Below are 26,539 nucleotides of genomic sequence, written 5' to 3'. Positions count from 1 at the left end.
AAACATAAATGGCTGAAATCATTCAGCTAGTGTCTGATACATGCTGCCTGTATTAGCTATCAGGTTTCCTTTAAATCCTCATACAGCTAAGTCAAACTAAAATAAAACAAAGTGATGACGTCCAGAATGAAGGAAAAATTACAAAAAATATTATTTTCCTCAAAAGTTAAAAGTGCTCAGTTCTCAAGTTTCTATCATTTTATTTCCCGTAGATAGTTATAATGATTAGGATTTTTACATTCTCTGTAAACAGCCAGTCCATATGCTTTGTTTATTTTCTGCTTAAAATTTAATGGGTGAAGAAAAAAACTTTTGCCGAAACCTGGGATTGAAACAGGGACCTTTAGATCTTCAGTCTAACGCTCTCCCAACTGAGCTATTTCGGCAGGACACACTTAGATTCAGGAATGTTCAACACACTGTAGATGTCACAACTGGATGTATTTATTTTTACTTTGACTTGTTTTTGCAAGATTATCTATATTTGAAAGTCCCGCTATTTTGCATACATATTTAAGAACTTACATTAATTCTTTGTGAATGAATAGAAAAAACAGCAATTCTGCATTTTTTTTACATTTTCAAATTTACTCAATTCACCAGGGTAATTCTGACTGTGTCTCTGTAGGACAGGTGATGATTGAGCATAAAACACAATTTGTAAGCATAATGTTGCATCAAGCTTTATTTTTTTCTTAGGTGCAAACAATTGGAGTGAAGATTAGAGATGAGCGTTGTTCTACTCGAACTGTTCGCCAATCTCAAATTCGAGCTGTTTTGGGCGGTGTTCGAGCCGTTCTGCGAACACGAACAATTTGATAAAAATACGGCTGTTCGAGGTTATGTTCGATAACTGTTCGTGCACCAAAATCATAACTGGATTTTTTCTCAGTAATGATGAAAATTAATGTTAATACGCAGTTTGAGTGTACAGCGGGGTGGGGGGAGGGGCAAGGGATGGATCTCTGCAGGAACAATGAAGATCTCCATTTTTTTTTCTCTTTCCCGCATTTGCAGTGGGGAGGTGCAATCTGTCAGCCTATCAGCAGCGCACACACGGAGCGAAGTGCTTTTTTTCACACAAGCAAGGGCATGTGTCATTGGCAGTGTATGTCACATGTCCTTGCCCTATAAGACCAAGCCATTTTCCCCGTCGCCACCATTTTCTCACTGCTGCAGCTGCGTGTTAGACGGCACCGCTGTTGCTGTGTGCGCTATACCTTGTTAATTTCAAGCCAATTTTCGCACAAATATACAGATAGCTTGGGAGTAGGGAATAGTTGTGATTGCAGTCCTTTTAAGGACTAGGTTACAGCATTTCCTACGACTTTTATCAGGGAGGTCTGTGCTCTTAAATAGATAGGTTGTGGGAGTAAAGACTAATTGTAATTGGAGTCCTTTTCAGGACTAGGTTACATCAGTTCCTATCAGTTTTTGCCAGGCAGGTCTGTGCCAGTGCTGTGCAAGTTTTTTTCACAGCATTTGGCTGAATCTAGCAAAGCTAATCCTTTTTGGCCTATTGCAGAGTGTGTTAGTCAGTGGAGTAGCCTATCTGTGTTGCAAGATATACCACCTGTGTATAGAATACCAATTTTTTTACTGCACCTAGTGAAGTAAAATCTTTTGGGCATAGCATCATTCTATTAGTCCATCTATACTGACCACCATCAGGTTGCAAACTGAATATATTTTTTTCTGCATCTACCTCTGAAAAAATATTGGGCTTCTAGCTGTGTGTGGGTCTTGTTCTATTAATCCATCTATACTGACCTCCATCAGGTTGCAAACTGAATATTTTTTTTTCTGCATCTACCTCTGAAAAATATTGGGCTTCTAGCTGTGTGTGGGTCTTGTTCTATTAATCCATCTATACTGACCTCCATCAGGTTGCAAACTGAATATAATTTTTTCTGCATCTACCTCTGAAAAAATATTGTGCTTCTAGCTGTGTGTGGGACTTGTTGTATTAATCCATCTATACTGACCTCCATCAGGTTGCAAACTGAATATAATTTTTTTCTGCATCTAGCTCTGAAAAAATATTTGGCCTTCTAGTAGTGTGTCGGACTTTCTCTATTAGTCCATCTATACTGAACTCCATCAGGTTGCAAATTAAAACTAATTTTTATCTGCATCTACAGTACCTCTGAAAAAATATTTGGGCTTCTAGCTGTGTGTGGGTCTTGTTCTATTAATCCATCTATACTGACCTCCATCAGGTTGCAAACTGAATATATTTTTTTCTGCATCTACCTCTGAAAAAATATTGGGCTTCTAGCTGTGTGTGGAACTTGTTGTATTAGTCCATCTATACTGACCTCCATCCGGTTGCAAACTGAATATATTTTTTTCTGCATCTACCTCTGAAAAAATATTGGGCTTCTAGCTGTGTGTGGGTCTTGTTCTATTAATCCATCTATACTGGCCTCCATCAGGTTGCAAACTGAATATAATTTTTTTCTGCATCTAGCTCTGAAAAAATATTTGGCCTTCTAGTAGTGTGTCGGACTTTCTCTATTAGTCCATCTATACTGACCTCCATCAGGTTGCAAATTAAAACTAATTTTTATCTGCATCTACAGTACCTCTGAAAAAATATTTGGGCTTCTAGCTGTGTGTGGGACTTGTTGTATTAGTCCATCTATACTGACCTCCATCCGGTTGCAAACTGAATATATTTTTTTCTGCATCTACCTCTTAAAAAATATTGGGCTTCTAGCTGTGTGTGGGTCTTGTTCTATTAATCCATCTATACTGACCTCCATCAGGTTGCAAACTGAATATAATTTTTTTCTGCATCTAGCTCTGAAAAAATATTTGGCCTTCTAGTAGTGTGTCGGACTTTATCTATTAGTCCATCTATACTGACCTCCATCAGGTTGCAAATTAAAACTAATTTTTATCTGCATCTACAGTACCTCTGAAAAAATATTTGGGCTTCTAGCTGTGTGTGGGACTTGTTGTATTAGTCCATCTATACTGACCTCCATCAGGTTGCAAATTCAAAATAATTTTTTTCTGCATCTAACCCAGCCAATAGTTTTGGCCTAATACCACAGTTTGGCCACTCAGCTCTGCTCGGTTACCATCCATTGTTTTTTTGTGCAAACAACTCCAGAGTTGTGAATTAGTTAACCACCAAAATGAGTGGAAAAAGGCCTGCTGCTGGTGGAAAGGGGAATAGGCGTGTTGGGAAGGGGAAAAAAGGTTTTGTCCGTGGGGTAGGTGTTAAAGCAACAGTAACATCTGCAGAAAAAAGACCATCTTCCAGCCAAACTAAAATGTCTACTTCTTTTAGCGGACAATGTGATAAGATCCCTTTCTTACGGCCACGCCAATCGCTACAAATTCCAGATGAGGCCCAAAAACAGCAGGTGCTTCAACGGATATCAAGTGCTCCTTTAAGTGGGCTCTCCTCCACATCAACTTCAACATCACAAATACTCCAGTCCTCAAAGGTGTCACCCAAATCGCACTTGCTTCCTCACAGCTCCCAAATCTCCAGCTGCCCGTCTGAGTATGAGGTAGAACAGATGGTTGAGTCTGCAGAGCTGTTTACTCATACTATAGCCTGGGAATCAGAGGTCGACTCCAGCGCTTCTGTGAATCCAGACGAGGAAATGATCTGCACTGATGCCCAGAATCTTTATGAGTCGGATCCAGGACCAGACGCAGAAGGTTCTGACCATAATGTAGACCCTCATTCCCAAACTGTAACTCCTGTTGGAGGAGACAATGAGGAAGACGATTATAAGACTCAAATACCTGATTGGAGCGACAACTTTAGTTTTTTGTCAGGGCAGGAACAGGTTGGCTCTGAGGACGACGGGTGTGATAACGCACAGGGTGATGATGATGAGGTCGGAGATCCCACTTACTGTCAACCCACAGTCAGCCAAGAGATGAGGTTAGCAGAGGAGGTGGAGGAAGATGCTAGTGACGACGAGGTCAGGTTTCGCCTTCCTGGACAGAGACGTAGTACTGGAAGCACGTCAACAACTGCATCCTCAAACACAACTCTGCCTCTCACCACAAGTCGTGGTGGCTCTTCAGGTCGCATGGGTGCTAAGCCTTGCATAGCCTGGGCATTTTTTCAGATCAATAAAGATGACCCAACTCGTGTTATCTGTAACATTTGTCAGCAAAAGCTAAGTAGAGGCCAAAAAATACATAGTTTGAGTACTTCATGCATGAACCGGCACATGGACATGAAGCATAAGTTGCAGTGGGAAGCTCAGTGTGCTACAATGCGGCCTAGCCGGCCGGGCCAACCACAGTCTGCCATATCTTGTGCATCCGCGGCCTCTTCATCCTCTGTGACTGGGGGGACAGCAGTCACACCTGTTTTGGGGCGCAGACCTGCCACCTCTTTACCCGCAACAGCCAGCGTGATTGGCAGGTCATCATTTTCTTTGGAGGTGGTAACACCAGCTGGTGTTGAGCGCTGTCCGACATCGATAGCACCACCTTTGGATCAAGGCAACCTAACATGTCCGCCTGCATCTTCCTCACAGACCGGCAGTTTGCCGGGGACACCCTTATCAACCCCGTCTAAGCACAATAGCCAGCCCTCGGTCCCTCAGATGTGGACAAGTAAAAGACCATTTCCTCCTAGCCATGAGAAAGCTAAGAGGTTGAATTTCACCATCTGCAAGCTCTTGGCTACAGAAAAGCTGCCTTTCAGCCTGGTGGACACAGAGGATTTTCGAGACCTTATGTCCGTCGCAGTGCCCCAGTACCAGATGCCCAGTCGGCACTACTTCTCAAAGAAAGGTGTGCCTGCGCTCCACCAGCATGTCGCACACAACATCACCGCTTCTTTGAGAAACTCTGTGTGTGACAGGGTGCATTTCACCACAGACACTTGGACGAGTAGGCATGGACAGGGGCGTTACATGTCGCTGACTGGGCACTGGGTAACTATGGTGACAGCAGGACAAGGGGCTGCTGTCCAAGTCTTGCCGTCCCCACGAGTTGTGCGTCAATCCTCTTTATGTCAAAGTTCCTCCACTGCTTCTGCCTCCTCAACCTCCTCTCGGTCTTCCACCTGCACCCAAAGCCTGTCTGGTCATGCCACAAGCTTTCTAACTGCGCAGAAGGGATCCTGCACACCTTCTTACTATGCTGGCAGTAGGGCTCAACGTCATCAGGCGGTTTTTACATTGAAATGTCTGGGAAATGTGAGTCACATAGCTGAGGAGTTGTGGTCAGCTCTGGAGAACCAATTTCATGAATGGTTGTCTCCACTGGACCAGAAACAAGGGAAGGCCGTGTGCGACAATGCTGCAAACCTGGGTGCGGCCCTTCACCGGGGCAATGTCACACACGTGCCTTGTATGGCTCACGTGTTGAACCTGGTTGTCCAGCAATTTTTAGCCCACTATCCCAGACTAGATGGCCTTCTGCAGAGGGCACGGTCGCTGTGTGCTCACTTCCGCCGTTCGCATCCCGCAGCTCAGCGACTTACATCTCTACAGAAGTCGTTGGGCCTGCCACTTCACCGGCTAAAATGCGATGTGCCTACCCGGTGGAATTCAACTCTGCACATGTTGCAGCGACTGTGGCAGCACCGACAAGCCCTGGTGCAATACGTTCTGACGTATAGCCTGGGCCAACGAGATTCAGAGGTGGGGCAAATCACGCTGGAGGAGTGGTCTCAGATCAGGGACCTATGCACCCTTCTGCACAGTTTTGCAATTGCGACGAAGATGTTTAGTGCTGATGATGCCATTATCAGCATGACTATTCCGGTGATTTACATGCTGGAGCACATGTTAAACAGAATTCGGAGTCAGGTGGTGGCACAAGAGGAGGTGGAGGAAGTAGAGGAGGAGGAGTTGTATGCGGAAGGGCTAACATCTGCAAGGTCCAGAAGGTCGGCAGCACCAAGGCGGCAGGCATGTGAGGGTGGGGGAGATGGTTTTACCAGGGCGCATGGTAGCAGCCAAACTAGTGAGGAAGGTGCAGGAGCCCAGGAAGAAGTGGAGGATGAACTGATGGAAGACTCATCAGATGAGGGAGACCTTGATCACATTTCTGTTGTGCGAGGTTGGGGGGAGAGGACAGAGGAAGGAAGCATGATTGTTACCTCGCCACCAACACAACAGGGACTTGGTGCTCCTGGATGCGCAACACCCATGAGTGCCTTCTTGCAGCACTACCTGCAACATGACCCTCGAATTGTGAGAATTATAAATAATCCTGACTACTGGGTTGCCACACTGTTAGATCCCCGGTACAAAAGTAAATTTGCAGAAATTATTCCTGCCATAGAAAGGGATGCACGCATGCAGGAGTATCAGCAGAGACTGTTGCAGAATCTTACATGTGCTTTTCCACAAAACACCAGTGGTGCACGTAGTGAATCTCACAGTTCCAACTTGCCAACCGTGGGACCGTCAAGTGTTCAGCACTCAAACCGTAACAGAACCACAGTATCTGGTGGTAACATCAATTTTGCGGAATCATTTCACCACTTTTTTAGCCCATCCTTTGCAAGGCCACAGGAGACAAGAAGTCTGACACATAGTCAACGCCTAGAGACGATGGTACAGGAGTATCTCCAAGTAAACATTGAAGCCACGACTGTGTCACTGGACCCTTGCTCTTTTTGGGCTTCCAATCTGGATAAATGGCCGGAGCTAGCCACTTACGCCTTAGAGATCTTGTCATGCCCCGCAGCCAGCGTTCTGTCTGAACGTGTGTTCAGCGCTGCTGGTGGTGTGCTGACAGATAAGCGCACGCGGCTCTCCACTGATAATGTAGACAGACTCACGTTCATAAAGATGAACAAATCATGGATCCGAAATGACTTTTCTACCCCTGTGTCATCCTGGGGAGAGTAAAAGCTTGATGATTGGATAAAATCACCCTACCAAACGTTTTAAGCTTTCAAATTACTAATCATGTTTATCTGTATCTTGACTGGAAAATAATTTGGGCTTTGTAGCAGTGTGCAGCACTGATCCTATTAGGCCATCTATAATAAGCTCCACCAGATTTAAAATTAAAAATAATTTTTAGCTGCATCTAGCCCGGAAAATAATTTTGGGGCTCCGAGATGCGCAAGACACATAAGTGCCTTCTTGCTGCACTACCTGCAGCATGACCCTCATATTGTCAGAATTCGAAGTAATCATGACTACTGGGTTGCCACACTCTTAGATCCCCCAAACTTTTCGATCAACCTTTTCATTTTAATAAAGACCAAAAAAATGGTCATTTTTGAAATTATAAGCATTAGCAGGTTGTTAGAAACTGAAATCAAACAGTTTTCAACTCAAAACTTTATTCTAGGTGATGTTACATTTTCACATAGGACCCCTTGTTCGAAAGGAGCTTCTGAACTCTCTCGTCCATTGAATTTGTCAGGTTTTGGATGGTTTCTGCTTCAATTGTTTTGCATGAGGACAGAATACCCTCCCAGAGCTGTTGCTTAGATGTGAACTGCCTCCCGCCATCATAGACACTCCTTTTAATGATGCTCCAAAGGTTCTGAATGGGGTAGAGGTCAGGGGAGCATGGGGGTCACACCATAAGTTTGTCCCCTTTTATGCCCATATCAGCCAGAGATGCAGATGTTTTATGTGCAGCATGAGATGGTGCATTATCATGCAGAAAAATGATCTTGCTGTGAAATACACGGTTCTTCTTCTTGAACCATGGCAGGAAGTGCTGTTTGAGAAAATCCACATACATTATGGAGTTCATCTTTAGCGCCTTCAGGGATCCTAAAGGGGCCGACAATCTCTCTCCCCATGATTCCAGCCCAAAACATTACTCCACCTCCTCCTTGTTGGCGCTGTAGCCGTGTTTGCGTGGGGTGTCCATCAACCAGCCATCCTCCACTCCATCCATCTGGACCATCGAGCGCTGCACGGCACTCATCCGTGAACAAAACAGTTTTGAAATCAGTCTTCATGTAATGTTTGGCCCACTGGAGCCGTTTCTGCTTGTGTGAAGTGGATAGAGGAGGTCGACAGGATGGCGTATGCACAGCTGCAAACCTCTGAAGGACCCTGCATCTTGTTGTTCGGGGGACGTTGGAGGCACAAGCAGCTTCAAAAACTTGTCTGCTGCTATGACAAGGCTTTTTTGCCGCTGCTCTTTCAACCTGACGTAATTGCCTGTAGGAAAGAGTCCTCAATTTGCCCTTATCAGCACGCACACGTGTGTACTGTGAATCAGCTACATACTTCTTGATTGCCAAGACACTTCATCCTGATCATCGCACAATGTTGATTGTAGTCATGCCTTGACCTAAACACTCCACAATTTGTTGCTTCTCAGCAGCCGACACATCCTTTTTCTTTCCCATTTTGGCAGAAAATGTAGGCTGCTTAATAATGTGAGAGAGCCTTCTTAAGTAGTCTTGCCTTTCATTGGACACACCTGCCAAACTAATTAGCACAGGTGTCTGCAATTGCTTACAGTGATATAAAGAGCCCTGACACACATCACCATCAATGAGTTTAACTGACAAACAAACAAATTCTTCCCTTATCACTCCTAAACACTTTTTGCATAATAATTTGGAACGCGGTGTACATGTGCTTTTCCACAAAACACCAGCGGTTCACGTAGTGAATCTTACAGTTCTAACTTGCCAACCGTGGTCTGTATGGAATTGTTCAATAAAGGGCCCAAAATTAAGATAACATAGATGGGAGAGGTCTCTATGAATAGGAATTCCTAATTATTTGATACCCTGTGAGGGCCAGGCAAAGGGAAAGTTGGACTGGATGGAATCCTATATGGATTTGGGGAGGGAGACATCGAGGGCCTCAGACTTCGCTGCATTGATTTTAAAATTTTACCATGTAACAAAGTGATCTATTTCAGCCATAACAGCAGGGATGGATATATGTGATTGAGTGATATATACTAGGACATCATCAGCAAATAGAGAGCACTTGTACTCGGTGCCTCCCACCTCAATCCACCTAATATTGGGGTTATGGCGAATTGATGAGAGCAGGTGCTCCGTCACTAGGATGTATAAGAGAGGGGACAGAGGACATCCCTGCCTTGTCCCATTGGTGATTGTGAAAGGTGATGAAAATGTTCTGACGCACCCCCTGGGCCTTGGGACACCCGGAGCCGGACCCTTTTTGGTGGATGCTGGTGGTTGTAGTCTTCGTGGCGGCGACCCGGTTCCGTGGCTCAGGGCGGTCAAACCAGTGGCGGAACTATTTATGTGGTTTTGATGTTTAAATGTCCGACTACGCCACCCGTGGATTGCGGTCAGAGTGAACCGCCGCTACAGGGCAGACCGCTGAGGCTGGTGTTGTGGGTGCAGCAGAGCGTAGCATAACTCCCCACGGGAGGAGTATAGCCTCAGGGCAGTGTATGCGGAGGATGGGGGTGATGGTGCAGGGCAGCAGCAGTAACGACACGGAGTCAGTGATGCAGTCCAGGGCCTTTACTCACAGTTCTTATTATCCAGACCACGTCTGCAGGTAACGGCTGCCCACGTCGTACTGTGCTCACCAGGTGAGGGGCTCAGACAACTCCCAGATACCTTTGGAGCACTTCACAGGACCCCCTTTGTGTGTCCTTTGTCTGGCCTTTCTTACCAACACTTCTGTCCGGCTGCCTCGGGCCTCCTCTTGGTAAACTTGGCGCCAGTTTCCCTGACCCTATGTGGTGCCTTCCTAGCGGGTGTAGTGAGGGGCTGTGCCACATAAAATGTCAGAGCCTCCGGTTTCTAGCTGAGGGTCGTTTCCTGCCTCCACTAGTTCGGGGACCGGTCTCCCCCTTTGGCCTGACCCCTCCACGCAGGTGGATTCGGGCGTGCGGTGGCGACTCGCCCATCCGCACCCCTGGGATCCCTTCATTCCTCGTTCCTGGAGCCTTCTCCGCTCCTCTTCCTTCCTTCTCCCTCTTCCAGGCCTGGGCCTCTGTTACTAGGCCCGCCTCCGGAGCAGAGCTCATGCAGAGCCCCTGCTCCCTGCCACTTCTGCTCAGACTTCTCTGCACTGAACTAAGATGGTGCCCACCTTTTATACTCCCTTCTCAATGCACCCAGGAACTGCTTCCTCCCTGCTCCTGCACTACAGGGTTCCCCTTCCTCAGTGTTCCCTCCCCCCACTCCAGCCAGGGACAGGGACTGTCGTGCCCATCTCAGGGGCATATTGGTCGCCCTGCCCCACGGTAATGTGGTGTAATGCATGCAGGTGTCGGGTCCTGATCCACACTCCATCCTTACCTGAGAGTGAGATATCACACCTCTGGGTGAGGTGCAATACGTCTGTAGCAACCGAGCCCTCAGGGTGCTACAGTTCCATTTATCTTCAGCCTAGGTGACGTATTGCGATACAGGGCCGTGATTTTGGCTATAAAAGGGTCCACTAGACCCCTACCCCAAGCTTTTTAAGAGAATCATATATGGCATGCCAGGAAACTCTATGGAATGCTTTCTCAGCACCCAACGAGAGTATCTAATTACAAATTTTTAACTGCATCTAGCCCAGGAAATACTTTGTGCCTAGTAGCAGTGTCTGCTAGTCAGCGGATTATCCCGGCTGTTAAGCAAGCTACACCACCTGTAGTTTAGACACTTAATTTTTTCAAAGGAAATGCTTCGGGACCATGGGATACTTAGTGAAGAGCATCAGGAGGCACCCCAAGGCATAGGGGCTGGGACTGGCAGTAGGATGCCTTGCGGTGGACAGCCGAGCTCGATCCTTATAAAAGCTTTTTAACTGCAGCAGCTTTAGTGGACGCTACTGGAGCTGGAATTACGCGGCTGCTGGCATGAGACTTGCCCTCCAATAGATCCTTGTAAATGGATTTAAAGTGTATTCATTCAAATTAGAGAGACAATTTAAATTAAAAAGCTTAGAGCTGCCTCCACCACAGGGGGGCTCGCTCGACCCACCAGCGGACAGGCACCAGTATTGGGAGAGGGGGGCTGGCCGTCAGGGTTCACCGCGGCTCTGGCACAAACCCGGCGACACGGAGGTGGCACGGGCAGGAACGGACTGGCCGTGTCGGCTTCTCACTTTTTGGATTTTAGAAGGGCATGACATGCCTATATCTGTGTCTCCCCCTCCTTTTACTCCTCCACCTCTTTTATTTTCGCATGACTATATGTACTTGTCACTTTTCCATGTGTTAGTTATGTCTTCTGAGCAGTTTGTCAGCTTTTGGACACCTTTGAAGGTGTTTTCTATGTGTTTCTATGTGTTTTTGTTTGCCTGCCATTGGTTTTAACGGTGTTCGAAGGTGTTCGACGAACAGGTCGACGAACAATTCGGCGAACACACGGGTGTTCGACGAACCGAACCGAACTCGAACACTACGGGGGTGGCTCAACACTAGCGAAGATAGGAGATGCAAATTTAGAGAAAATATTCTACTGATTGTTAATGTTGAAAGTGAAAACATTTGTCCCAAAATGTGGTGAAACTTTGATGTCAGTATCACATGCGCATTTCAGACTTGTTAAACTATGTTCATCTGCTCTTTTAGCTTTTGTTTATTAAGTATATATATAGTCTATTGATGCCTTGAGGTAAAAAAATTTGAAATTAGACTTACTGGTAATTTGGTTTCTAGGAATCTTCCACGACAGCACCTTAGGAGGTTCACTCTCTGCAATAATAGGGACAGAGAACACATAGAGATGAAATAGTCCCTCCCATTTTCCTATCCACAGTATTTTTCCGATGCCAAAGCAACAACTAACATATGCACAAAGAAACTATTTGATGTTCCCAGAAGTCTTTTGTGAAAGCACAAATTCAGGACATTTAAGATTTGCCTCAAGGACCCCAAGGAATACTGCCAAAGTGCCAACGTTGAGAATTGGTTTTGCTAAGCCCCATCACTTTAAGTTATCGATTTGAGATTGCCACCAATAGAGCGGACCACCAACTAATCAGTAACAGGAGTGAAGCTGTACAATTTCTTGAAAGAAAATTCTAATGTCAGAAGTGGCATTTGAACCCACGCCTCCAGGAGAGACTGCAACCTGAACGCAGCGCCTTAGACCACTCGGCCATCCTGACTTCTTCTGGCTTTTGTAATTTAACTCTTTCTAAGCTAAGCAGTAGAAAGATGAGCATTACTTGTGATGAAAGGAAATATGCCATGATTTCTTTTATTTTAATATTGATTTGTAACCTATTAGTTACAGCCAATTTTGAGCTTCATGACCAAGCACCGTTTTATAAATCTGACATGTATCAATTTATGTGGCAATAACACTGGAATGCTTAACATATCCCCGTGATTCTGATAGTGTTATTTTGTAACACATTGTACTTTATATTAATGGTAAATTTAGGTCAATATATAGTTAGTTTTTCTTGTGAAAATATCTAAAGTTGCACAATTTCATTGAAATGCGGTGATGCCGCATATGTCTTCAGAAACTACTGTTTGGTCACACAGCAGGGCTTTGAAAGTAAGAGCGCTATTTGGGTTTTGGGAATGCAGATTTTGCAAGAATATTTTGAGGGTGACATTTGCGGAGTTCCAAAAGTACCAAAACAGCAGAAACCCCTCCAAAGTGATCCCATTTTATAAATTACTCCTCACAATGAATTCATCAACGCCATCAATTACTATTATTGTCCAACAGGTGTTTTCACTCTGCAACATCCAGAATTGCAAATAAGCCAGTTTAGTGCCCAGCTTGCGCTTATGGACACAAGCACCCCATACATTTTAAGTGGGCTCTCCTCACTAGAGAAATACCAAATCTGTGGATTCTTTGTCTTACCATTAACGTGGAAACCCCTATTTTTAGAATGAAAGATGACGGTCCTGAGTTGGGGCTTGTGTTTTTTGCCTTCCTGGCTTTTTCCCCAAACAGCTTTGTTCCTGGCATATTTTTGAAGCATATTTGTCTCAGTAATGCCACAGCGATTCATAGTCAAACATAAATGGCTGTAATCATTCAGCTAGTGTCTGATACATGCTGCCCGTATTAGCTATCAGGTTTCCTTTAAATCCTCATACAGCTAAGTCAAACTAAAATAAAACAAAGTGATGACTTCCAGAATGAAGGAAAAATTACAAAAAATATTATTTTCCTCAAAAGTTAAAAGTGCTCAGTTCTCAAGTTTCTATCATTTTATTTCCTGTAGATAGTTATAATGATTAGGATTTTTACATTCTCTGTAAACAGTCAGTCCATATGCTTTGTTTATTTTCTGCTTAAAATTTAATGGGTGAAGAAAAAAACTTATGCCGAAACCTGGGAGTGAACCAAGGACCTTTAGATCTTCAGTCTAACACTGTCCCAACTGAGCTATTTCGGCAGGACACATTTAGATTCAGGAATGTTCAACACACTGTAGATGTCACAACTGGATGTATTTATTTGTACTTTGACCTGTTTTTGCAAGATTATCTATATTTGAAAGTCCCGCTATTTTGCATACATATTTAAGAACTTACATTAACTCTTTGTGAATGAATAGAAAAAAACAGCAATTCTGCATTTTTTTTACATTTTCAAATTTACTCAATTCGCCAGGGTAATTCTGACTGTGTCTCTGTAGGACAGGTGATGATTGAGCATAAAACACAATTTGTAAGCATAATGCTGCATCAAGCTTTATTTTTTTCTTAGGTGCAAACAATTGGAGTGAAGAAAGGAGATACAAATTTAGAGAAAATATTCTACTGATTGTTAATGTTGAAAGTGAAAACATTTGTCCCAAAATGTGGTGAAACTTTGATGTCAGTATCACATGCGCATTTCAGACTTGTTAAACTATGTTCATCTGATCTTTTAGCTTTTGTTTATTAAGTATATTTATAGTCTATTGATGCCTGAGGTAAAAAAATCTGAAATTAGACTTACTGGTAATTTGGTTTCTAGGAATCTTCCACGACAGCACCTTAGGAGGTTCACTCTCTGCCCTAATAGGGACAGAGAACACATAGAGATGAAATAGTCCCTCCCATTTTCCTATCCACAGTATTTTTCCGATACCAAAGCAACAACTAACATATGCACAAAGAAACTATTTGATGTTCCCAGAAGTCTTTTGTGAAAGCACAAATTCAGGACATTTAAGATTTGCCTCAAGGACCCCAAGGAATACTGCCAAAGTGCCAACGTTGAGAATTGGTTTTGCTAAGCCCCATCACTTTTAGTTTTCGATTTGAGATTGCCACCAATAGAGCGGACCCCCAACTAATCAGTAACAGGAGTGAAGCAGTAAAATTTCTTTAAAGAAAATTCTAATGTCAGAAGAGGGATTCGAACCCACGCCTCCAGAAGAGACTGCGACCTGAACGCAGCGCCTTAGACCGCTCGGCCATCCTGACTTCTTCTGACTTTTGTAATTTAACTCTTTCTAAGCTAAGCAGTAGAAAGATGAGCATTACTTGTGATGAAAGGAAATATGCCATGATTTCTTTTATTTTAATATTGATTTGTAACCTATTAGTTACAGCCAATTTTGAGCTTCATGACCAGGCACCGTTTTTTAAATCTGACATGTATCAATTTATGTGGCAATAACACTGGAATGCTTAACATATCCCCGTGATTCTGATAGTGTTATTTTGTAACACATTGTACTTTATATTAATGGTAAATTTAGGTCAATATATATTTAGTTTTTCTTGTGAAAATATCTAAAGTTGCACAATTTCATTGAAATGCGGTGATGCCCCATATGTCTTCAGAAACTACTGTTTGGTCACACAGCAGGGCTTTGAAAGTAAGAGCGCTATTTGGGTTTTGGGAATGCAGATTTTGAAAGAATATTTTGAGGGTGACATTTGCGGAGTTCCAAAAGTACCAAAACAGCAGAAACCCCTCCAAAGTGATCCCATTTTATAAATTACTCCTCACAATGAATTCATCAACGCCAGCAATTACTCTTATTGTTCAACAGGTGTTTTCACTCTGCAACATCCAGAATTGCAAATAAGCCAGTTTAGTGCCCAGCTTGCGCTTATGGAGACAAGCACCCCATACATTTTAAGTGGGCTCTCCTCGCTAGAGAAATGCCAAATCTGTGGATTCTTTGTCTTACCATTAACGTGGAAACCCCTATTTTTAGAATGAAAGATGACGGTCCTGAGTTGGGGCTTGTGTTTTTTGCCTTCCTGGCTTTTTCCCCAAACAGCTTTGTTCCTGGCATATTTTTTTAAGCATATTTGTCTCAGTAATGCCACAGCGATTCATAGTCAAACATAAATGGCTGAAATCATTCAGCTAGTGTCTGATACATGCTGCCCGTATTAGCTATCAGGTTTCCTTTAAATCCTCATACAGCTAAGTCAAACTAAAATAAAACAAAGTGATGACGTCCAGAATGAAGGAAAAATTACAAAAAATATTATTTTCCTCAAAAGTTAAAAGTGTTCAGTTCTCAAGTTTCTATCATTTTATTTCCTGTAGATAGTTATAATGATTAGGATTTTTACATTCTCTGTAAACAGTCAGTCCATATGCTTTGTTTATTTTCTGCTTAAAATTTAATGGGTGAAGAAAAAAACTTTTGCCGAAACCTGGGACCTTTAGATCTTCAGTCTAACGCTCTCCCAGTTAAGCTATTTCGGCTGGACACATTTAGCTTCACGAATGTTCAACACACTGTAAATGTCACAACTGGATGTTTTTATTTTTACTTTGACTTGTTTTTGCAAGATGATCCATATTTGAAAGTCACGCTATTTTGCGTACATATTTAATAACTTACATTAACTCTTTGTGAATGAATAAAAAAAACAGCAATTCTGCATTTTTTTTACATATTAAAATTTACTCAATTCGCCAGGGTAATTCTGACTGTGTCTCTGTAGGACAGGTGATGATTGAGCATAAAACACAATTTGTAAGCATAATGTTGCATCAAGATTTATTTTTTCTTAGGTGCAAACAATTGGAGTGAAGAAAGGAGATGCAAATTTAGAGAAAATATTCTACTGATTGTTAATGTTGAAAGTGAAAACATTTGTCCCAAAATGTGGTGAAACTTTGATGTCAGTATCACATGCACATTTCAGACTTGTTAAACTATGTTCATCTGCTCTTTTAGCTTTTGTTTATTAAGTATATTTATAGTCTATTTATTCCTGAGGTAGAAAAATCTGAAATTAGACTTACTGGTAATTAAGTTTCTAGGAATCTTCCACGACAGCACCTTAGGAGGTTCACTCTCCGCCGTAATAGGGACAGAGAACACATAGAGATGAAATAGTCCCTCCCATTTTAATATCCACAGTATTTTTCTTTTGTGAAAGCACAAATTCAGGACATTTAAAATTTGCCTCAAGGACCCCCAGGAATACTGCCAAAGTTGAGAATTGGTTTTGCTAAGCTCCGTCACTTTTAGTTTTCGGTTTGAGATTGCCACCAATAAAGCAGACCCCCAACTAATCAGTAACAGGAGTGAAGCTGTACAATTTCTTGAAAGAAAATGCTAATGTCAGAAGTGTTATTCGATCCCACGCCTCCAGTAGAGACTGTGACCTGAACGCAGCGCTTTAGACCGCTCAGCAACCTGACTTCTTCTGGCATTTTGTGATTTAACTCTTTCTAAGCTAAGCAGTAGAAAGATGAGCATTACTTGTGATGAAAGGAAATATACCATGATTTCTTTTATTTTAATATTGATTCGTAACCTATTAGTTACAGCTAGTGTTGATCGAGCACTAAAATGTTCGGGTGCTCGAAGCTTGGGCCGAGCTCGCCGTGATACTCGGGTGCTCGTCCCGAGCAACGAGCCCAATGTTAGTCTAAGGGAGACCCGAGCATTTTTGGCGTCACACCCCCGGCAGTCTTTTAAAAGCCTAACAAGTGCCCAAAACAATAGTGACAGTGCTCAAATGACATGGGGACAGCATGGGGATCGCCCCAGGAAGCATTTCTGATGCCCAGGTCACTGCTCTCAACAACGTGGTCAGAGGTAGTAAGCCACTTTTAAGGGCTCACACTAAAACGTTCAAGAACGAAACTGAAACTGCTTTCCTGTGAAATATGTTAAGGAACTTCCTTTCCAGGGTAAAAACTTGTGTATAAGGTAAAATAAATAACCCCCCCCAAAAAAATACTCCTCCACACCTTGGGCTATGTTCACAAGTATCATTTTTTATGCGTTTTTGCACTTTTGTATTGCTTTCAACCGTGACAAATGCATTCACCGGGAAATGTAATTTTAACATTTTGCAACCTTATCTGGCCATGTGCTGTGTGACACATGCATACAGTGCTGAAAAGACATGGGAACAGCATGGGGAAGACCCCTGTAAGCATCTCTTACACCCAGGTCACTGCCTAAAAGTGTGCACATCAGAAGTCATCCTTGGCGCATCAGAAGATGCAGACTTGCAACTATCCCCGGGTGTCCACACTCGGTCCCCAGCCGCCCTGCAGCCGGTTGTCTACACACGATCCCCAGCCACCTGGGGGCAGCCGGGTGTCCATAAACGGTCTCCAGCCACCCTTATTTCTCCTTGGAACATCCCCCCACACACTTTTCTTAGCCCGGCCTGCTTTAGGGCAGCATTGGACAAGCCCACCAGAGAACCAGACTACTCCGGTGGGCCCTGGCTTCTCCATCAGGGGAGTTGAGAGTGCCAAGGTGAGGACCATGATGATGATGATACAAGTTAGCATCTGCTTTGTTTTCTTGGAATGCAAGCGCATGTATGTAGTAGCGGCTAGGCCTGAGGTGGTCAGCGTTTTCGTGCATATCCTACCTCCTCTGAGGATTGCTGGATGTTTTCCTGCTACTATTCCAGTTCTATGACTCCCTTTAAAACAAAGCTTCAGGTGATAAATGATGGATGAGGTAGTGGCAAAGGAGAAAGAGGAGGAGAAACAGGGACCATTCATATCAATATCAGGCCAGTCAACCACATATGTCTTGTAGGATATGTTTCAGTAACAAAAGGAGCAGTTCGTCTACACAGTTATAGTTCATACAGTGAGTGCAATGCCTACCAAAAATTTTGAGGCACTCCAATGCCCCTTGGAAATGACATGGAGGTCAGAGGGCCCTAACTAAACCATTTTTTCCATTTATAGCAACTGGATGTCCTGTACACTGTTGGCCTAAGCAGTGAATGGAAGGCTTTCCAAAAATTATGAGGAACTGCAATGCCCCATGAAACAGACGTGGATTAGAGCTTACTAAAAACCTTCTACCCATTATTGGGGAGTGGGTCTCCCTTAGTTTTCGCCTTTGCATTGAAAAGCAAAAACTGACTAAAATTAGGAGGAAATGCAATGCCCGTTGGAAGAGTCGTGGACGTTAGAGGTAATTAAAAACAACATTTCAATGGCCCTTGGAAGAGCTGTGGAGTTCAGAGTGGCTTAATAAGATGATTTTAATGCCCCTTTGAAGATACGAGGAGGTCACAGTAGCTTAACAAGACGGTTTTAATGCCCCTCGGAAAAGACGTGGAGGTCCCAGTATCTTAACAAGACGGTTTGAATGCCCCTTGGAAGAGACGTGGAGGTCACAGAAGCTTAACAAGACGGTTTTAATGCCCCTCGGAAAAGTGGTGGAGGTCGCAGTAGCTTAACAAGAGGGTTTTAATGCCGCTCGGAAAAGACGTGGAGGTCCCAGTAGCTTAACAAGATGGTGTGAATGCCCCTTGGAATAGACGTGGAGGTCACAGTAGCTTAACAAGACACTTATAATGCCCCTTACAAGAGCCATACAGTACAGCATCTTAAAAATATTATTCCCATTATTGGGGAGTGGGTCTCCCATAGTATTTGCTCATGCCTTCCAAGCAAAACTTCCAAAAATTAGGACGGAGCAATTTGAAATGCCCCTTACAAGAGCCATGCAGTAGAGCATATTACAAACATAAGTCCCATTATTGGGGAGTGGGTCTCCCATAGTATTTGCTTATGCCTTCCAAGCAAAAGCTTCCAAAAATTAAGATGGAGCAACTTGCAATGCCCCTTACAAGAGCCATGCAGTACAGCATATTACAAACATTATTCCCATTATTGGGGAGCGGGTCTCCCATAGTATTTGCTTATGCCTTCCAAGCAAAAGCTACCAAAAATTAGGACGGAGCAACTTGCAATGCACATTACAAGAGCCATGTAGTACAGCATATTACAAACATTATTCCCATTATTGGGGAGTGTGTCTCCCATAGTTTTTGCTTATGCCTTCCAAGCAAAAGCTTCCAAAAATTAGGATGGAGCAACTTGCAATGTCCCTTACAAGAGCCATGCAGTACAGCATATTACAAACATAAGTCCCATTATTTGGGAGTGGGTCTCCCATAGTATTTTCTTATGCCTTCCAAGCAAAAGATTCCAAAAATTAAGACGGAGCAACTTGCAATGCCCCTTACAAAAGCCATGCAGTACAGCATATTACAAACATAAGTCCCATTATTCTGGAGTGGGTCTCCCATAGTATTTGCTTATGCCTTCCAAGCAAAAGCTTCCAAAAATTAAGACGGAGCAACTTGCAATGCCCCTTACAAGAGCCATGCAGTACAGCATATTAAAAACATAAGTCCCATTATTGGGGAGTGGGTCTCCCATAGTATTTGCTTATGCGTTCCAAGCAAAAGCTTCAAAAAATTAGGAGGAAATGCAATGCCCGTTCGAAGACTCGTGGAGGTCCAAGTAGCTTAACAAGACGGTTTTAATGCCCATTACAAAAGACGTGGAGGTCAGAGTGGTATAACAAGACGCTTTTAATGCCCCTCAGAAGAGACGTGGAGGTCAGAGTGGTATAACAATACCCTTTTAATGCCCCTCAGAAGAGACGTGGGGGTCAGAGTGGTATATCAAGACGCTTTTATTGCCCCTTACAAGAGACGTGGAGGTCAGAGTGGTATAACAAGACACTTTTAATGCCCATTACAAGAGACGTGGAGGTCAGAGTGGTATAACATGAAGCTTTTAATGCCCCTTACAAGAGACGTGGAGGTCAGAGTGGTATAACAAGACGCTTTTAATGCACATTACAAGAGACGTGGAGGTCAGAGTCGTATAACAAGACGCTTTTAATGCCCCTTACAAGAGACGTGGAGGTCAGAGTGGTATAACAAGATGGTTTTAATGCCCCTCAGAAGAGACGTGGAGGTAAGAGTGGTATAACAAGACGCTCTTAATGCCCCTCAGAAGAGACGTGGAGGTCAGAGTGGTATAACAAGACGGTTTTAATGCCCCTCAGAAGAGACGTGGAGGTCAGAGTGGTATAACAAGACGGTTTTAATGCTGCTTACAAGAGACGTGGAGGTCAGAGTGGTATAACAAGATGCTTTTAATGCCCCTTACAAGAGATGTGGAGGTCAGAGTGGTATAGCAAGACGCTTTTAATGCCCCTTACAAGAGATGTGGAGGTCAGAGTGGTATAACAAGATACTTTTAATGCCCCTTACAATAGACGTGGAGTTCAGAGTGGTATAACAAGATGCTTTTAATGCCCCTTACAAGTGACGTGGAGGTCAGAGTGGTATAACAAGATGCTTTTAATGCCCATTAAAAGAGACGTGGAGGTCAGAGTAGTATAACAAGATGCTTTTAATGCCCCTCAGAAGAGACGTGGAGGTCAGAGTGGTATAACAAGACGCTTTTAATGCCCCTCAGAAGAGACGTGGAGGTCAGAGTGGTTTAACAAGACGCTTTTAATGCCCTTTACAAGAGACGTGGAGGTCAGAGTGGTATAACAAGACGGTTTTAATGCCCCTCAGAAGAGACGTGGAGGTCAGAGGCGTATAACAAGATGGTTTTAATGCCCCTTACAAGAGCCACACAGTACAGCATCTTAAAAATATTATTCCCATTATTGGGGAGTGGGTCTCCCACAGTCTTTGCTTATGCCTTCCAAGCAAAAGCTGACAAAAATAAGGACGGAGGAACTTTCAATAATGGCAACATGGACCACGGTCACCCTGGTGGTATAGTGGTGGTGGAGGCTGAGGATAAGGAGAAGAACATAAAACAGCCGAAATGAGGAAGCCTATACCCATGTGTGGGTGTGAAGCGGTGCATATGAATACACCTCCCGAAATAACAGAGTGGATTTGACTTTATGTTACTCTGTTGTCATTTGGTGGTGATGAGAAGTCTGGCCCAATCCAGCCCTTGTTCATTTTGATAAGGGTCAGCTTGTCAGCATTGTCAGTTGACAGGTGAGTGCGCTTATCAGTTATAATTCCCCCAGCGGCACTAAAAACACGCTCCGATAACACGCTAGCAGCAGGGCAGGCCAGGACCTCCCAGAGCGAGGTCATTCCAAGTGTCCAGCTTGGATTCCCAATAATTAAAAGGCACAGAGGAATCAAGGAGGACGCTGGTACGGTCGGCAAGCTTCTCCCTAACCATCTTTTGAAACTTTCCACTCTATGTGAGAGTACCCAGCGCCTCAGGGTCTGTTCGAAGGGAGGGTCTGAGAAAACTGTCCCAGAACATTGACAGTGTTCCACTGCCTCTGCTGGATTGGAGTTGCCTCTCTCTCGCTTGTACGCTTTGGTTGGTCAACGAACTGTGACCTCTGCCGCTAGCGTGTTCAGATGGGAATTTTTTTAACAGTTCTGCAGCAAGGCCCTTCTGGTACTGGCCCATTTTTGTAGACCTCTCCACCTCAGGAATAAGAGAATGAAAGTTCTCCTTGTAGCGGGGGTCTACAAGTGTCACCAACCAGTAATAAATGTCACCCAACATTTTGACGACGCGAGGGTAACGGTTAAGGCAGCGTAACATAAAGTCAGCTATGCATGCCAAACTGGTAACGGGAAAGATTTCCGTGTCCTCACCAAGATGACGACTGACCATGCTCTCCTCCTCCTACTCCTCCTCCTCCCCCCTGTCCTCAGGCCACCCACGCTGAACCGACAGTATGATACTTGTACAGGTACTACCGTCTACTGCGCATGATAACTGCTCCTGTTCTCTCTCCTCCTCTCCCTCATTGTCCCCCAATGCACATTGGGATGAGAAGAGGCTGGGCTGTGTGTAATCGCCCACTATGGCTTCTTGATCCATCTCATCATACTCTGGCTGAAATGCCTCCTCTTTAATTCTCTGCAGAGAGCGTTGCAAAAGACAGACAAGTGGGATGCTGACACTAATGATGGCGTCATCGCCACTCACCATCTTGGTGGTCTCCTCAAAGTTTGTCAGGATGGTACATATGTCAGACATCCAGGTCCACTCATGAGGTCTTATGTGTGGAGTCTGACCTGAATATCGACGGCCTTGTTGCAGCTGGTACTCCACAACTGCTCTCTTCTGCTCACAAATCCTTTGCAACATGTGGAGGGTAGAGTTCCAATGTGTGGGGACATCACACACCAGTCGGTGTGCCGGAAGCTGCAAACTCTGCTGCAACACAGCAAGGGTGGCGGAAGCTGTAGCCGATTTGCGAAAATGAGCTGACAGGCGGCGTACTTTGACGAGCAGATCTGGCAACTCAGGGTACGATTTAAGAAACCGCTTAACGAGGAGGTTAAGCACATGAGCCAGGTATGGTACGTGTGTGATCTCGCCTCGCCTCAGAGCCGCCACCTTGTTACGGCCATTGTCACACACGACCATGCCTGGATGTAGGTTCAGCGGTCTCAGCCACAGATCTGCCTGCTCTTTCACAGCTGTCCACAACTCACAAGAAGAGATGAGCGGTGTTCGAATCGAACTGTTTGCCAATCTCAAATTCGAGTTGTTTTGGGCGGTGTTCGAGCCGTTCGACGAACCCGAACGATTTGAAAAAAATCAGGCTGTTCGAGGTTATGTTCGATAACTGTTAGTGCACCAAAATCGTAACTGGATTTTTTCACAGTAATGCTGATAATAAATGTTAATACACAGTTTGAGCGTACAGCGGTGCGGAGGGAGGGGCATGGGATGGATCTCTGCAGAAATAATGAAGATCTTCATTTTTTTTCTCTTTCCCGCATTTACAGTGGGGAGCTGCAGTCTGTCAGCCTATCAGTGCTTTTTTTCACACAAGCAAGGGCATGTGTCATTGGCTCTGTATGTCACATGTCCTTGCCCTATAAGACCCAGCCATTTTCCCCATCGCCACCATTTTCTCACTGCTGCAGCTGAGTGTTAGACGGCACCGCTGCTGCTGTGGGTGCTATATTTTGTAACTGTGTGAATTGCAAGCGAATTTGCTCTTAAATAGACAGATAGGTTTAGGGAGTAGGAACTAGAGATGAGCGTTGTTCTACTCGAACTGTTCGCCAATCTCAAATTTGAGCTGTTTTGGGCGGTGTTCGAGCCGTTCGGCGAACACGAACGATTTGAGAAAAATTCGGCTGTTCGAGGTTATGTTCGATAACTGTTCGTGCACCAAAATCATAACTGGATTTTTTCTCAGTAATGATGAAAATTAATGTTAATACGCAGTTTGAGTGTACAGCGGGGTGGGGGGGAGGGGCAGGGGATGGATCTCTGCAGGAATAATGAAGATCTCCATTTTTTTTTCTCTTTCCCGCATTTGCAGTGGGGAGGTGCAGTCTGTCAGCCTATCAACAGCGCACACACGGAGCGAACTGCTGTTTTTCACACAAGCAAGGGGATGTGTCATTGGCAGTGTATGTCACATGTCCTTGCCCTATAAGACCAAGCCATTTTCCCCGTCGCCACCATTTTCTCACTGCTGCAGCTGAGTGTTAGACGGCACCGCTGTTGCTGTGTGCGCTATACCTTGTTAATTTCAAGCCAATTTTCGCACAAATCTACAGATAGCTTGGGAGTAGGGAATAGTTGTGATTGCAGTCTTTTTAAGGACTAGGTTACAGCATTTCCTACGACTTTTATCAGGCAGGTCTGTGCTCTTAAATAGATAGATTGTGGGAGTAAAGACTAATTGTAATTGCAGTCCTTTTCAGGACTAGGTTACATCAGTTCCTATCAGTTTTTGCCAGGCAGGTCTGTGCCAGTGCTGTGCAAGTTTTTTTCACAGCATTTGGCTGAATCTAGCAAAGCTAATCCTTTTTGGCCTATTGCAGAGTGTGTTAGTCAGTGGAGTAGCCTATCTGTGTTGCAAGATATACCACCTGTGTATACAATACCAATTTTTTTACTGCACCTAGTGAAGTAAAATCTTTTGGACATAGCATCATTCTATTAGTCCATCTATAATGACCTCCATTAGGTTGCAAATTGAATATAATTTTTTTCTGCATCTAGCTCTGAAAAAATATTTGGACTTCTAGCAGTGTGTGGGACTTGTTCTATTAGTCCATCTATACTGACCTCCATCAGGTTGCAAACTGAATATAATTTTTTTCTGCATCTAGCTCTGAAAAAATATTTGGCCTTCTAGCAGTGTGTGGGACTTTCTCTATTAGTCCATCTATACTGACCTCCATCAGGTTGCAAACTGAATATATTTTTTTTCTGCATCTACCTCTGAAAAAATATTGGGCTTCTAGCTGTGTGTGGGACTTGTTCTATTAATCCATCTATAGAGACCTCTATCAGGTTGCAAACTGAATATTTTTTTTTTCTACATCTAACTCTGAAAAAATATTGGGCTTCTAGCTGTGTGTGGGACTTGTTCTATTAATCCATCTATACTGACCTCCATCAGGTTGCAAATTAAAAATAATTTTTATCTGTATCTACCTCGGAAAAAAATATTTGGGCTTCTAGCTGTGTGTGGGACTTGTTCTATTAGTCCATCTATACTGACCTCCATCAGGTTGCAAACTGAATATAATTTTTTTCTGCATCTAGCTGTGAAAAAATATTTGGCCTTCTAGTAGTGTGTGGGACTTTCTCTATTAGTCCATCTATACTGACCTCCATCAGGTTGCAAATTAAAAATAATTTTTATCTGCATCTAGCTCTGAAAAAATATTTGGCCTTCTAGCAGTGTGTGGGACTTTCTCTATTAGTCCATCTATACTGACCTCCATCAGGTTGCAAATTAAAAATAATTTTTATCTGCATCTACCTCTGAAAAAATATTTGGGCTTCTAGCTGTGTGTGGGACTTGTTCTATTAGTCCATCTATACTGACCTCCATCAGGTTGCAAACTGAATATAATTTTTTTCTGCATCTAGCTCTGAAAAAATAGTTGGCCTTCTAGCAGTGTGTGGGACTTGTTCTATTAGTCCATCTATACTGACCTCCATCAGGTTGCAAACTGAATATAATTTTTTTCTTCATCTAGCTCTGAAAAAATATTTGGCCTTCTAGCAGTGTGTGGGACTTTCTCTATTAGTCCATCTATACTGACCTCCATCAGGTTGCAAACTGAATATATTTTTTTTCTGCATCTACCTCTGAAAAAATATTGGGCTTCTAGCTGTGTGTGGGACTTGTTCTATTAATCCATCTATACAGACCTCCATCAGGTTGCAAACTGAATATATTTTTTTTCTGCATCTACCTCTGAAAAAATATTGGGCTTCTAGCTGGGTGTGGGACTTGTTCTATTAATCCATCTATACAGACCTCCATCAGTTTGCAAACTGAATATAATTTTTTTCTGCATCTAGCTCTGAAAATATAGTTGGCCTTCTAGCAGTGTGTGGGACTTTCTCTATTAGTCCATCTATACTGACCTCCATCAGGTTGCAAATTAAAAATAATTTTTATCTGCATCTAGCTCTGAAAAAATATTTGGCCTTCTAGCAGTGTGTGGGACTTTCTCTATTAGTCCATCTATACTGACCTCCATCAGGTTGCAAATTAAAAATAATTTTTATCTGCATCTACCTCTGAAAAAATATTTGGGCTTCTAGCTGTGTGTGGGACTTGCTCTATTAGTCCATCTATACTGACCTCCATCAGGTTGCAAACTGAATATAATTTTTTTCTGCATCTAGCTCTGAAAAAATATTTCCTTCTAGTAGTGTGTGGGACTTTCTCTATTAGTCCATCTATACTGACCTCCATCAGGTTGCAAATTAAAAATAATTTTTATCTGCATCTAGCTCTGAAAAAATATTTGGCCTTCTAGCAGTGTGTGGGACTTTCTCTATTAGTCCATCTATACTGACCTCCATCAGGTTGCAAATTAAAAATAATTTTTATTTACATCTACCTCTGAAAAAATATTTGGGCTTCTAGCTGTGTGTGGGACTTGTTCTATTAGTCCATCTATACTGACTTCCATCAGGTTGCAAACTGAATATAATTTTTTTCTGCATCTAGCTCTGAAAATATATTTGGCCTTCTAGCAGTGTGTGGGACTTTCTCTATTAGTCCATCTATACTGACCTCCATCAGGTTGCAAATTAAAAATAATTTTTTTTCTGCATCTACCTCTGAAAAAATATTGGGCTTCTAGCTGTGTGTGGGACTTGTTCTATTAATCCATCTATACTGACCTCCATCAGGTTGCAAACTGAATATAATTTTTTTCTGCATCTACCTCTGAAAAAATATTTGGGCTTCTAGCTGTGTGTGGGACTTGTTCTATTAGTCCATCTATACTGACCTCCATCAGGTTGCAAACTGAATATAATTTTTTTCTGCATCTAGCTCTGAAAATATATTTGGCCTTCTAGCAGTGTGTGGGACTTTCTCTATTAGTCCATCTATACTGACCTCCATCAGGTTGCAAATTAAAAATAATTTTTATCTGCATCTAGCTCTGAAAAAATATTTGGCCTTCTAGCAGTGTG

General features: G+C 43.3%; 4 non-coding genes across 4 annotated transcripts; all 4 read right to left on the bottom strand.

Moving 5' to 3' along the window:
* Nucleotides 1–313: 313 nt before the first annotated feature.
* On the bottom strand, nucleotides 314–386 carry TRNAF-GAA (transfer RNA phenylalanine (anticodon GAA)). Its single transcript has one exon. It is a non-coding gene; the product is annotated as a tRNA-Phe (tRNA).
* Nucleotides 387–11,928: 11,542 nt separating this feature from the next.
* On the bottom strand, nucleotides 11,929–12,011 carry TRNAL-CAG (transfer RNA leucine (anticodon CAG)). Its single transcript has one exon. It is a non-coding gene; the product is annotated as a tRNA-Leu (tRNA).
* A 1,184-nt stretch (nucleotides 12,012–13,195) lies between these two features.
* TRNAF-GAA (transfer RNA phenylalanine (anticodon GAA)) lies at nucleotides 13,196–13,268 on the bottom strand. Its single transcript has one exon. It is a non-coding gene; the product is annotated as a tRNA-Phe (tRNA).
* A 935-nt stretch (nucleotides 13,269–14,203) lies between these two features.
* On the bottom strand, nucleotides 14,204–14,286 carry TRNAL-CAG (transfer RNA leucine (anticodon CAG)). Its single transcript has one exon. It is a non-coding gene; the product is annotated as a tRNA-Leu (tRNA).
* Between the last annotated feature and the right edge of the window lie 12,253 nt (nucleotides 14,287–26,539).

This window comes from Phyllobates terribilis, unplaced genomic scaffold (assembly GCF_046119375.1).
Source record: "Phyllobates terribilis strain yellow unplaced genomic scaffold, ASM4611937v1 Scaffold_65__1_contigs__length_7625178, whole genome shotgun sequence".
In the NCBI taxonomy this organism is placed as follows: domain Eukaryota; kingdom Metazoa; phylum Chordata; class Amphibia; order Anura; family Dendrobatidae; genus Phyllobates; species Phyllobates terribilis.
The sequence above is the reverse complement of the archived record's forward strand: the minus strand, read 5'-3'. Positions and strand labels throughout refer to the sequence as shown.